Here is a 14399-nt window from a genome sequence, read left to right as displayed (position 1 = left end):
CGACGGCCTCGGCCCGCCCAGGCTGCCCCCAAGGCAAGAAAAGGGGGGACCCCGGGGGAAACCGAGCCCCGGTACCCGCCGAGCTGCCCGAGGATGCTGCCGAGCCCTTCGCGGCGGCATCCCGGCAGCGAAGGAGGATCCCCGCCGCCCCGCGCCTCCCCGGCCGAGCGCTGCCTGCTCCTTCCACAAACCTGGCGGGCCGGGGCCCGGGGGGGGCCCGGCCGGAGCTCCGCAGCCGCGGCCCGGCGAGGCGAGGCGAGGCGAGGCGTCCCTCTGCGGGGTGCGAGGGGGGAAGGACGCGGGCGGGGGAAGGCAGAGCCGGAGCCGGCCCGGCGGGGGACGGGGACGGAGCCAGCGGCGGCTCGGAGCCGCGGCGAGTCGGCGGCGGGGCCGGGCTCCAGCCCGTTTTTAAATTTCCCTCTCAGGAGCTGTCCAGCCTGGAGCATGCGCGGCCGGGGCCGCCCGCAGGGTCAGGGCCGGGGCAGGGCCGGGGGAGCTCCGCGTTTCCCGGCAGCCGCCGCAGCGCCCGGCGCCCCCCGGACCCGCCCCGCCAAGCGCCCGGGGGACCCGGTTACGGGGAGGGAGGGAGGGAGGGAGGGAAGGAGGGAGGGACAGCGGGATGGACGGGAGGGGAGGGCTTAAAAAAAAGGGGGGAAAAGGGAAAAAAACCCAACCCCAGCGCAACTTCTCGCAACTTTCCTGAGAGGGGAAAGGCGGGGGGGGAGGGAGGGGACAGGACCCACCCAGCGCGGTCAAACGAGCACCGGCGGCTTGCGCGGGCGAGGGGGAATAAAGGTGCGGGGAGGAGCGGGCTGGAGCCGCCCCGGGCTCCTCGGAGGGAGCCCTGCGCCCGCCGACCCCGCTCGGGTAAGGGGTGGGGAGGCAGCGCCCGGGGCCGCCTCTCCCCGCCCGCCCGCCCGCGCTCGCTTTCCCCGCCGCCGGGCCCGCCGCGGCCGGGCTCGGCCTCCCCCCGCTGTCCCTCCGCGGGAAGGTGCCCGGGAGCGGCCGGCAGCTCTTCCTTGAGGCGGGCCCGGCGGCGGGCAGCGCGTCCTCGCAGCCAAGGGCCGGCCGGCTGCCGGGGCGAGGGGAGAAGATGGCTTCCCGGGCCGGGGCAGGGAGAGGGGCCTTCCCCGCTGCGGGGAAGGGGGAGCGAAGCGCTTCTCTCCCGGGCAGGGTGAGGGTGCCCAGGGGATTGTGTGTGGTGAGGCAGAGGGGTGCCTGGAAGGCCTGGGGACCTTTGTTTCGTACATAAAATATGAATAAGAGGTGGAAGAATTCCTTCCGACAGCCGTATGTCTGCTGCCTCGCTCGCCAGGGAGTTTTTAGGTGCCCCTCAGGCAGGGAGGGCTGGCAGCACAGGGGTGAGTTGGGGGTGGTGAAGCTCCCGGTGCCTGAGAGGAGGTGGTGAAGCCACAGAGCCAGGCTCAGAGCCCGTGTCGGTGGAGGATCAGCCCCAGAAACATTCGGTCAGGACTTTCCTTGGCCGGGCTTTCCCTCCTGTAAGCCCATGGCCAGACCAGGCGCCAGCCTCGCTGGCAGTGGAAGGTGCCCCTTGTGTAGCAGCACTTTGTGATCAGATCCCTGGGGCTCTGCGTGGCACAGCTTCAGCGTGGGCATACTGCAGGAGTACCTGTGGAGTGAACACCCAGGAGGCTCAGGGGAAACGTATGGCCTTGTGCCTGAGGCTTTGCTGCACGGCTGTAGAGGGAACGGAAGGGGAAGGTGGGGGATCTTTTCTGCCCTTGATGCTCACCAAAGTGAACAGACCCTCATCAAGACTCTCTCCATTAATTACTGCCAATAGAAATGGGGAGTAATCAATACTTCTCAGCATCAAGGCCTCTACCAGGCACATCTGGAGAACTGAAAAGCAGAATAAAAGGAAAAGTCACAGTCCTGCTGGAGCCTACAGCCTGGGGTTTGGCACAGCTGCAAACGTTCCCTTCCTTGCAGTGATGGGCTGGGCCAGAACTCACTGCAAGGCCCACTTACACCTGTTACATACCTACCTGGTAATTTAAAAACTGCTTCTCTTGTTGTGTTTTACTGCATTCCTGTAGCACAGTATTTCCAGGAGGGCTGAGGATAAGCCATGCCATTTCTTTTAGTCTCTCCTGGAATCTGCTCCAGCCATTGTGTTGAACTTTTCGCTTCACTGGGTTCCTTGTAGCACTACGTTTCCTTTCCCAGGTGGTTTGCATGACTCCTGCTTGGAAGGGCCAGATTAGAACAGGTGAGGAGTATGAGGGGGGCTTATACCCACCTTGCTCAGTAGTGGAGCTGGAGCATGTGGGGATAAAGAGCTTTGTCCTCAGTGACTTCAGAGAGTGTGAAGCAAGTTGCAACAAGGAAAGGTCTAGCTCAGTATTACAAAGAAAGCTCTCACAAAGAGGGTAGACCAATATCTCAGTGGGGCACAGAGGGATGGGGAGTCTGCCCTTGGAGATGCTCAGAATTTACCTGGGCAGAGCTCTGGGCAAATCTACTCTGGGTAGATCCATCTGCTTCGGTGTTGCTTTGAGCAGGGGTTTGGAGAAGGGACCTCTCGAAGTCCCTTCCCACCTCAACAGCTCTGACTCCATAAGGGTGGTGTGTAGTGCTCCTTAGGAGACATGCAGGAAAGTATCTGAAGGCTGGGTTTTTGTGCCTGCTGAGGTGGGAGGGTGGTGGTGCCTGGCAGTTACCAGCTAAAAAGCACTGTTAGAATTATCACACAGATTTAAAAGCAGAGTTTCCTCAGTAAGCAGCTGCCCTTAGAAGTTACTGTGCCTGTTTTTGCTGTCACTTCCATATGTTTTGCCAGAAACTCTGTGGCTGCTCTGTTTACCTGCAGGCAGGTAAACTGCAAGTGGATATATGGGTTTGGAGAGACTGATGGTAGTGAGTTTTTCCTTGGTTTAGGTGTTTTCTCACCAGTTAATGTTATGCTGGAGCCACAATGCTGTCCAGGAGGAAAGGAACATTGATGTGCAGTGTTTTCTTATGTAGGTAAGCTGGTTTCCTTTATATGATTTGAAAAGAGATGATACAGGCAGTTGCTCTTTTAATTTATAGTCTTGTCTACATTAAGGAATAGGGCAAGTTCACCTGACACAGCTGAAGTTGTTTTTACAGGGAATATTAGGAGAGAAATGAGTATGAGGTATTTCTGGTCATCCAGTTTCCATCTGATTTATTGTGCCAGCATATAAAATCACCTTTAAAATGACCTAATGTTCAGCAATTGAATTCTTCCTTTCTTAGGAACGACTGGTCTGTAGCAAAAACATAACACAGTAAACCAAGGGAGGCAGCAGAGGGATTTGCTTGGCGAAGGCATCGGCTTCCTTCTGTGTGGATTTCTCCTAATACTAACCTGAAGTTCTACAGACTGTCCCTGAAACTGCAGTAGCTTCTTCTGGGACTGAATTAATTTCTCTACCAGCTGAGGTCATCATAAAACAGCTTTATTTTCTTTTCCACACTCCCATGTGTGCGTTGGGAGGTAAGTTAAATGTAAAATAGTAAGGGGGAGTGGAGGAGCCCTGAAATGCAGGGATTTCTGCAAACTCTTTGAAGGCTTTGGTTACCTCTGTGCTCCATCTGGACAGGCTGTATAAGCAAAACATTTCCCCCACCTTGGCTCAGTTTGGGCTGGACTGGGACTCGGGGTGCCTGTGTTGAACCTGGCACGGCTGAAAAGCAGCTTGGGGTTTGCTCACCATCTTTTTCTGTGGAAGGACCTCAGCGTGTCCTGACCCTCCACCTTCTGACTCCTCACTCAGCGTGTGTTCTGATTTTCAGTTTGCACCCATCTTCAGCTGAGTGTCTGAGACGTGGGGAGAAAGTGATGTGAGTGAAGAGCTGTGCCCTGTGCTCAGCCAAACAGGGAGCTTCTAAAAGCAGTTAGTGCTCCTTAAAAAGGAATAATTTCCTTGCACACTTCAAGCCAGCTTTGTTTTATGTGAAAGAGTGGATTCCTTAGCTCCTCCTTTATTTACCCAGCGCCTTTACAATTCATCCCTCCCTTCCCCTCTGTACAAAAGTGAAATGCTCTATTTACATTTTAAACTGCAACTTCATCATGCAAATGCTCTGTCCTCCCCGAGGGAGACGGGGAGCGAGTTACACTGCATCCCCCTCCCAGCACCCAGAGCCTCAGCTTGCCTTTGAATCCATTCCCTTAGAAATAAAAAGCCACTATTCCTATCACCTAAAGGTTCTTTTCCTGGGGTGCACGTTTGTATCCGAATTAAACTGATGTCTGAGCAGCTTCTTGTACAACCCATTCCACATACAGGAAACTTTACAAGTCTCTTCCATTTATTACAATGCAAAAGCACCGACTGTTCTTTTCTGGGGTGGTTTTTTTCTTTGTGTTTTGGGGTTTGTTTTTAATTATTTGGGAGTACTGTATCGTAACGAATTATACCTAGAGATCGTTTGGTGTGGAACTGCAGATGAATCCCAGAGGGACGGGGTTTAGTGCTCGCTGGGGAGCGTGCAGATGGTGGGGCTGAGTGTCACAAAAGGCACAGAGGCTGATCACATGCGTGGATGTAACGGACAGAAAGGCCTTCCTCAGGGCGAAGGTGAGGGGAGCCTGCTGGAGGTCCTAGTGCCTGGCTAGCTGGGTGAAGCTGCCTTCTAAAGATGCCTTTGCTGTTGGAAACGTGGGTAGTCTGTAGGAGAAGCAAAGGGAAACCTGCTTTTAGCTCCCTTCAGGGTTCCTGCTTTGGCTTTCTAAGGCAATCCCTACTTTTCTTACTCTGTTGCTGCTGTTGTTGTTGGCTATGGAGATGCTGAAGGGCCTGGAGCATCTCCCCTGTGAGGAAGGGCTGAGTGAGCTGGGGCTGTTCAGCCTGGGGAAAAGAAGACTAAGGGGGGACCTTATTAATGTTTATCAATATCTGAAGTATGGGATGCAGGGGGAAATGGGTAGCCCCTTTTCAGTGTCTGTGGGGACAGGACAAGGGGCAATGGCTGCAAGTTGGACTATAGGAAGAACTTTTACCCAGTGAGGGTGAGGGAGCCCTGGGACAGGCTGCCCAGGGGGTGTGGAGTCTCCTTCTCTGGAGAGATTCCAGCCCCATCTGGACACCGACCTGTGTGCCCTGTCCTAGGGAGCTGCTTTGGCAGGGGGTTGGACACGATGAGTTCTCGAGGTCCCTTTCCAAGCCCTGTGATTTTATGATTCCCAGCCACAGACAAACAGCAATTCCTTTAGGAGGAGTTAGGCAGCTTCTGTCTATCCCCATCCTCCTTACACCAACTAACGTCTCCCATTCTCTTCTCAGCAGGAAGAAGCTCAGCTTGCTCTGGGTAAAATGCTGTGGGTCTGGCTTGTAAGAAATTCATCATCATCCTCGTGAAGATGATGACACTGCTGCCCTGTAGAGCTGTGAAGATGAAACTGCTGGGAAACTATACATGCTCGGGAACAAAATCCATCACGGTCTGTAATCCGTTGTGGTGTGCCTGGGCTCAGGAAGGTAAGGGGTGTCAGAAGGAGGAGAAGCCTCTTTGCTGGTACCCCAGCTTAATTTTAGTTTGCGTTAAGATGTAGCTTGCAGCCTTACTGAGTAATTCTGGAAATGAATGAGGAAAAGAAATAGTTGGGGCTGGCTGCTCTGTTTACCTCAACAGGTCTCGTTACATCCACCTTAGAATTTCTCTAAAATGCTAAATAAAAGTCTGTATTTGATATGCAGTTTCTTTCTGAAACCATCTCACTACTGTATGTTTGCAGAGTGCCTGGAAAAAATGGGCCTGGGGCTCCTAAATGCCCCTGGAACAGCACTAACACAGAGCCATCATTGTATGTGCTTTAAGAGGCGGCAGCACCACAGAACCAGACCCCCTCAGACACACAAACCTGGCAGCCTGATGGTAATTTAGCCACTTAAAGCTAAGCACAGCACAATTTTATCTCTGTGAGTGGGCTACAAGAGTATTTTGCCTCCATGCATGTCTATTTTGGGGCAAGCCCTGGTCTGTAGATAGCCTGACGGCGTGGTGCAGCGCTCTCCTGTGCACGGTACCATGAAGTGAGTGTTAGGACAGCAGGAACCTGGTTGGCTGGCATGTTTCCCACTGCTTCAGATGCCCAACATAATTGCTCTTATCGCAGAGCATTAGCAAATTGTAACCCTCAGAATGTCATTAACAAGGAAGCCATCCCTGAGAAAGGCAGGCTTAGTGTATTTTTACTTAGCCAGTGGCAAAACAGCTACTTTGAGAAGTACAGCTCCTGGTGTGAGATGAGAAAGATGGGGACTGAAGCTGAAGCTGCTTCCTCACACCGTTCTGCTGGCTGTAGCTGTTGTGCCCTGGGTGACAATTGCTATCAGCCTTTGGGGAAGGTAATTCCCCTTCTCTGGGCCTGTTGGTGTAAAGGGTTGGAGTAAAAACTGGTCATCACCCTGAATTTTGAGTGTCCTAAACTTAGGCACTGAAGTTAGAGCAAATCCTTGTGCTATGGAAACATGATATGAATGCTTTTGGCTTGCATTTTGGGGATAAAATGCATGCTTTTAAACTTGCCCTTTTTCTTTTAAGTGTAGAAGAAATCAATGGCTGATGGATATAATTTACAGTGGAGTTTGTCATTGCAACAGACTATCTCAGCAGCAGCATGCACCCCAGACAAAACTGTCTGTTTTGATCTCTTTATTGCTCTTTTGGAGCCTTTTATTTACAGCTGTATTTGGAGCCAGCTTATTTACAGCTGAAGAAGACTGCAGAGAGAGAATCACTTGTAGGTCTCTATTTCTATACCAACAAGCCTCGCCTAAAGTAATACTCCTCCTTGTTTTCAGCAGGTCTCTGGGGGTTGTGCTGTGAGGTAATGACAATGCTTTTATCTATACCTGTGCTCACATCAGGTTTTCCCTTTCTGTGGGTGAAGAACTGGGAAAGAAGAAAGAAGGAAGACTTTACAGTGACCAGCTCTGGGGGGACACATGACTTTTTGGCACAGAAGCAGTGAATATTGACTATGTAAGTACATGGGGACGTTTATCACTGAGGGGTTATTCATTGCCTCTGTTGCAGCCACAGCTGAATCTTAGCCTGGGATTCTTGAGAGACTTGGGAGTCTTGGTCTCTAAAGAGTAAGAGTCGGTCGCTTTGCACAGTGGTGGACACCCAGAGTGTAACAGTTGTGTCAGAGAGCCTGGTCCAGGCCACCTTGCTCCCCAGCATGGCTGCTGTAACAGTCGACCTGGGCAGCCTGGAATTAAGTTTGCCCAGTGTGTTACACTCTGAGCTGCACAGGGAGACAGCATCACCTGAAGATCACAGTCTGGCCACGCTTAAACTGAGGTTTCTTACGTAGAAATCCAGGGATGAGGCAACAGCTGGAGAGAGGCCAGAGTCTAGCAGGGGATTTGAAGTTTTGCAGAACTGAAATCTCAATCATTTATCTTACCCCTAGAAATACTCAAATATTCTTCAAGGTTTCTGGAGAAAAGCTACTCTAAAACCTCTTTTTGTTGTTGTTTTCTCTTGCTTTCTGTTTCTGTGATGTTTTCAGCACTGCTGCATTTTATCTCAAATGAGGAATAACACCCCAGGGATGTCAGGGTAATGCTCTAAACGTGCAAAGCCCCAGCACAGTATGATAAAGGATTTTCCTAAGCTGTGACAGAACGATTGATTCCCATTCTCTTCCTAGCTGCTGTAAATCTTAGGTGGATATGCAGCTCGCTTTACACATGTAGCACACCTCATAAAAGCAAATCTCCTTCTCCTGCCTGTTGCTGGAGAACTCCGAGTGTTTTCTGGTTCTGAGGATTCAAGTTGTTTGCATTCCTCTGGCTTTACAGGTGGAAGTATCCCTGTGATAATTCCTTTGGACAGTGAGACTGTTCTTGTGAGCCAAGATAAGCGTGTGCATAGTCTTCCAAGGATCCAAGCCTGCAGATTTAAGATCCCTTCTCTTAACAAGGTCATCGTCAAGCGGGTGTATTGAAGAAGGAGGCAGTTCTGCTGCAAACAGCTTCTCTAGCAGGTATCCTGTCACCTCAGCATCTCTCTCCTAAGCAATATCTCAATTTAGATGAGCGTTGTTTAGCATTTACAGGAGATATCTGCACCTCCCCTGACCCAAACTCCTCATTTCAGTGCTTAGAAGACACCACGGCGCAGACACGCTGTTTCATCAGATTTTTTTAGGCTACGAGCCTTAAAACTAACATTTTCAAAAGCATTTCATGGTTTGAAAGAATGGTCAATTAACCTTCAGTTTCCTGTGGGGAACCCTGCAAAGAACTGTCAACAGTTCAGTTTGGAGAGATTTGTCCAGTGACCTACAAGGCCACGAAGTTCACGAACGCATGTAACAGTGTCATCATAGATTTGTTTCCTGGGTTACTATCACAAGGGGAATAAATACACCAATTGTTTGGGTGGTTTCTGCTACAGTACGGAGGTGACCGGCTCAACCACCATGGAAAGCGCCCCGGTGCGCTCCCAGATACAGCCTGTTCAAAACTGGGACCACTCAACAGCAAGGGGGGGGGGGTAAAAAAAAAAAGAAGGAAAGAAAAATAAATCCCTGGCATCTTCAAGATGAATGATGTGTCCCTTTCTCTTCCCTCCATAAGGTTTTTTTTTGTTGGGTTGGGGTTTTTTTTTAAGAAGGGGCCGGGGGGAATTCATCGGCCGCCTGCTGAGCTGCTTTGTGTTTTGAATTCTCTTCAAACGGTGGTGTAAGATAAATGTCTGATTATTCTAGCAGTGGCAGTCTTCAGATTTAAGTGATAGCAGCAGCATCTCACTCTTTATTCCAAATTAAGGGCGTTCTGTGGAGCGATAGAAGCCGACTCTGGGGAGGCACCTGCTGCAGAAAGCCAGGCAGCCCCGTTCCCAGCCCTTTAAGAAAGATTACACCGTCAGGCTACAGTGAGCTGATTTTATTGTGAAACTGAAAAGAAACCACAGCTCTGGTCCTGGCCATTGAAGCCAAAAGAGTCTCAGGTTTCACACAGGAGGCAGAGCTACCCATAAATAACGTTATCTTCTGTGCAGGATTCCACAGGTGGAAATCGAAATCTAGCAGCTGGGGTTTGCCTTTGCTCTACAAACAGGGCTGTAGCACCTTTTGCAAGCTGTGGGGAGAGGGGAATTACTGTTTGTTTATTTTTTTCCTTTTCCTCAGCCTTGGAATGTTATGACTGGCCAGCCTGGCAGATGGGTTTCGATGTCTCATCTTCACTGGTTGTGTGGGTTATTTCAGTGCCTTCCTACACATGACTTTGATTGCTGTGTGTCCCCCTGTGAAGCTAAACATCTATTTTAAAATACTTAACGTTTTAGTAGATGAGGTAATCATGAGGGTTTGCTCAAGCAGTGTTTTGTGAGCACAGACCTGTATCCGTGGTCAGGACTTGGGTTGTCACAGTGCCTGCTGTTGTCTGAAGCGGTTCAGTTTCTTACCCAGGGCTCTGACTGGAAGGTGCATGGTTGGATTTTACCCAGGGATGTAGGAATGTAGCAAAAAAAAGGTTTCTTTAAACTGAAAAATAGGTACATTTCAGTGTTCACTAAAAGCTAACAAATATTGTGATGTTTACAGGATGTCTTCTAGTGTGTAAAATTGGGGGTTATTGCCTTCCTTTCAAGTTATGATATAAAACAAGATATCTGGTCCAAATGCCTTTTTTCCTCATCCTTTTTCATTCTTTTTTTCCCCAGCATTTCCCTTGAATATCAGGAACTAATGCCAGAGGTTCTCATTCCCTCCCAACACACACAGCAGAGGAGCGTTCTGGAGCAGCTGAGGGAATGGGCTGATTTATTCTCTCTCATGGTTTCTCTCTCCTGGATGGGAAAAGCAATTTTGAAGGGAATTTCAAAGCCATTTTGAAGCAATTTCAGAAGCCTCTCCACATCCTGCCTGCACTGCCTGCTCCGATGCCCCCACTCCAGGCCGATGCTCTGCATACCTCCTGTGGGAACCTGCTGCAAGGGGAACTCCAGAGAGCTGGGACAAGCTGGTGAGTGGGAAAGGAAACAAGCTGTGAATTAAAGAGCAAAGATTGAGCTGGAAACAAAAGTAGAAATCTTATTTAAATGACTATGAGCAGCGTAGCAGGAATACCAGTCATGGATGTAAACTGGGGGTTGGGAAATAACATCTCTTTTCCTCGTGCTCTCGCTGACTGTGCCTGTGGTCTTGCAGAGTACAGACATCCATGTTTTCCAAAGCATTTACTAGTGCTGGATGTCTTTGCTAAGTAAGTCAGTAACTCATTTTTTCAGCACGTTGCAAGAACTGCTGAGTTCCAAGCCCTGAACTGAGCCCCACGTAAAGTAGAAACAAGACTAGAAGGGACAGAACAGAACTCCTGGCACTGACCAAAGTCATGGGGCTCAAGTGAGAATGAACCTGGGGAAACATTTGATTCATCCAGCTGAATGGTGTGACAGTTAATGTATTCCTAGTGCTTTGGGGAGGATGAAGTACATGCATGTGTGTGTATATATATGTATACATGTGTGTGAGTGCAAGGCCACAGAAATCTCTGTAAGTGATCAGTAACCTTCCCCAGTCGAGACTTCGTGTCAGTATGGGCCCATACACCTATCCCTGTGTTATTTAACTCTGTCATTGCTGAGGATTGTCATTGAAACCATCACAGGATGGTTTTGGTTGGAAAAGACCTTCAAGATAGAGTCCAACTATCTGTCCAGCCCTACTAGGTACAACACCATGTCACCAAGTACAGAAATAGTTCCTGATATCCAACCTAAACTGCCCCTGATGCAAATCTCTGCCCCGTTTTCCTGCTTGTTGCACTGACCTAGAGACAGTCGTGGCTCAGGCTCTGAAGGTCTCTGCCCATGTTGATTCCCATCCAGTGTGACCATTGAGCAGGAAGCAGAGGTATGGGCCAAGCCCAAGTGGATTGTCCCCAGAGCCTGGGTGACTGCCTGAATCCCAGCACATTTGGCCATGGGAAGGCACTGGGGGAAAGGAACAAAGCTGTTCCTTTGTATGGCCAGTGATGCTATGTTGTATTTTAGCAGTGATGAGTTTGTGGTGGTCTCATGTGGCTGTTGAGGGTCCCCCCGTGAGGCTCTTGGTCTAAGACAAGGGGATTACAGAGAAAAAGAATGGTCCAGATTATAAAATCCCACGTTATTTCAGAATAAACCCCACCCTGGAGGGGCTCAAACACTCAGCTGTTCCTTCTTCCCTTGGAAGTCCCTGAGAACAGGTTGGGGATGCAGAGCATGACTCTGCAGGCCTGGATGTGTATGGCAGGGGAGGGGCGCTGAGGATAAAATGCTGCCGGCGGGCAGCACGTTGCGCGAGCATCGTTAGGCATTGAGAAAGAGATCATTAGATTAAGAAAGTGTCTTCCCAGAGAAACAAAAGGCCAGCCAAGGCACAGCACGTCAGGGTTGCCCAACACGAGCTTCAGAGTCATTGCTGCTGACAATGGGTGCACGGGCAAGCTTTGGAGAGGTTACCAGCTCCAGGCAGGGTCCGAGCGGCGCTGGCAGGCACCGACTGTCACGCCAGCCCAATAAACAGTCAACAGGGCTCCACGTCTCCCTCCCTGTTCAAGATTAATTACTCATCTAAGATGACAGCTACTGTCTCACGCCTGCAGGGTTGTCGGGCGCCGTGTGGCCCATTCATGTCTCCTCAAGGACAGGCGGCTTCGTTGCTCTCGGGCGCGTTCCTGAATGTGCCCGGCTCTTCGATTACATCTTTGAAGGCACTTAGCCAAAGCTGATGGATTTCTCCCCTTTTCCTTGCTGTGGCTGAATAGGAAATAATCCATTCAGTGTTTGTAGCATCTGTTGGGGCAGGTTTCTTAATGCCTTCAAATTATCTTTCCTGGATTGATTTTTTTTTAGAGCACACACTTAAGATGCTATTTCGCTCCTCTCTTTGGAGCATTACCTGAGAAAAAATGCCAAGCCTACTAAACTCCCCAAGATTGGTGCTGGAATATGAAGTCAGACACTTATCTTCCTAGTTTTGTGCTGTCAAATAGGTCCAACCTTTACACATTATATATATATCCTGCTGGCTTAGAACGGGCAGCTTAATGGTGAGGTGGATTGTGATATATGGGTGTGCAACAGCGAAAAAAAAAGAATCTCTTGGGGTTATTCATGTGCTTTTGGATTTGATTTACTTCCTACTTCCTTATTTAATAACTAGGTTCCTTAAGACTCCTTAAGCTTGAATGACCCATGTTTTGTTGCCGGGTCTATTCCACTGACCCCTGCCAAGACCCCTGCCCCAGTTCGTCTATCAGACAAAAATGAATCTATTCCAGGAGCTATCAGTTCCCATTATCTCTAATTGAGCCTGACAGTTGGAGACAGGCCTCATTATTTTTAATTGGGCCCTATAGTTCTAGAGTTAAATTAAACACAATTTAATGCAGATAGCTCATGTACATCGGTATGACAGAGTCAAATTGTATTTTAAGTTTAATGAAACAACAGTTTTTGTTTCCAGGCTTTGCTTTTGCAGGGTTTTGCTGCTTTGAGCTCTGTGTTGTTTAAAACTCGCCTGTTGCGTGATGAGACGAGCGTTAATTGGAATCTGACCTGATCGTGCATCTGGTGAACCTTTTCACCGCGTCCCCTTCTCCACTGAGCAGCCCTGATGTAGGGGTGAGGTGGTGATGAGCAGCTCTCCGTTCGCTAACGAGCTCAGACTGTCCGTGACAGGTTCTCGCGCGGTGCTTACGGTGGGTTTAAACAGATTTGCAGTCAGCGGCTGGGCAGACATAAGAAACTCCTGAGAGTTCCCCCAAAACTCCCTGGTGGAAGTTTTCTTCCTCACTTGAAGGTGCAGGTACCCCTGGGTACTCCAGCAAGGGCGTTGTCGCTGCTCTGTGACAGAGCATCTGGCTGCCTCCAGTGCAGAAGCGCCCATTTTGGGCACATTTCTGTGCTTTGCTGTAAAGATGCCTCCAAATCAAGAAGGAATCAGCCCATCCTGTGCGTGAAGCTCTACGTGCTGTCAGTGGCCACGTGCTGAATCCACACAGGGACAGAGCACGCTGATCTGTGCTGATGAAGGGGACAGTGTCCCACCCTCCTCCAGCAGTTTGTAAACCCCTCCCTGTGCTCTGCCTTTGCAGCAGGTAGCAAGTCAGCTGTGGGCTGCAAGGCAAAGTCAATTTTTCTCAAATCTTGAGCTTTGCCAGAGTTCTCCAGGCAGGTGATCCATCAGCTACACTCCTCTTTGGATGAAAGATCACAGAACCGAGATTCCCAATTACCAAAGGCTTTGATTGAATGTTGGCTGTTGAGAAGGAGGTTTCCCTTTGCTCTGGTAAGGGTGACAAATACTCCTTTCAAAGGGCATCTCCTTTAAGGCGTTTGCATCAGCTGCAGCTCCCTCTTCAGCTTTGCTGGATAAATAGAAGCACAGCCCTTCCCGAAGGAGATGTGACACACATAATCAAACTGGGCATTTTTTCACAAAACACAAGCTTAGGAATCCCAGGCAAGTGTCCTGCTGTTTGGAACAACCAGAGCTGTCACCTTTTTAAGACCTCAAACAGCTTGCATTTAGTAACTGTACATTGTGTGTTTAATTAACAGGTACTTAAGCATGGAAATTAGATGTCATCAAGCCTACGGGCGAGGATTGTCCTGGAGAAAAAGAACAAGGCTTACCCAATGTTTATGGAGGCTCTCTGCCTTTCTAACTGCTTTCCTTGGCCTGGGTGCTGGCATCCTTTTCCAGACCAGACATCAGTTGTGCCTCACTGCTCAGGGTTCTCCTGCAGCATGTTGTGGCTGCAGTATGGTGTGTGTCCTCATGTCCATCATCCTCATCCTCGTTCCCAGCATGTGCAGTTCCTCTGCTCCCAGCACAGGGCAGAGCTTCTCTACCTCACTGCATCCTTCTCCAGAGGTGTAGTTGCACAGAGCTCCCCAGACCTCTTCATCTTCCTGATGAATTCTCAGGGGGAGCAGCTCAGGTGGGAAACCGTGGTGAGAGTTGGAGGGATGGAGGTTAGCTGGGAGAGACACCGGTGCTAGAGAGGGGATGGGAAGAGCCAACCTCACAGGACACAAGCCACAGGCAGCGTTCAGGCTGTCGGGCAGAATTCCTTTTCCCTGTTCTCTCTCTAGAACGGGGGAGGGAGGGGGAGTGGTACAGTTTCTCCCTCAAAGATTTTTAATTGAAGTAAAACCAGTTACCAAAAGCAGCTGGGTGGTTATTTTCAGTCCCAGCCACTTGAAGGTACATCCGATAGCATCTCTGGGATGAATTTTTCATGCCTGCATTCAGTGTGCACATGCTACTTTAGACGTAGCTCAATGCACGAGCCCCTCAGCTCCTCTACTCATTAGGTATTTTTGTTAGCTTTAGCTTGGCCAGCAGAAAACCCTCTTTTCCTGGCACTGCAGGAGGTCCCTGCTGTGACAGGCTA

This window comes from Gallinula chloropus (genome assembly GCF_964237585.1).
Source record: "Gallinula chloropus genome assembly, chromosome: 17".
In the NCBI taxonomy this organism is placed as follows: domain Eukaryota; kingdom Metazoa; phylum Chordata; class Aves; order Gruiformes; family Rallidae; genus Gallinula; species Gallinula chloropus.
Note: the sequence above shows the minus strand (reverse complement) of the source record.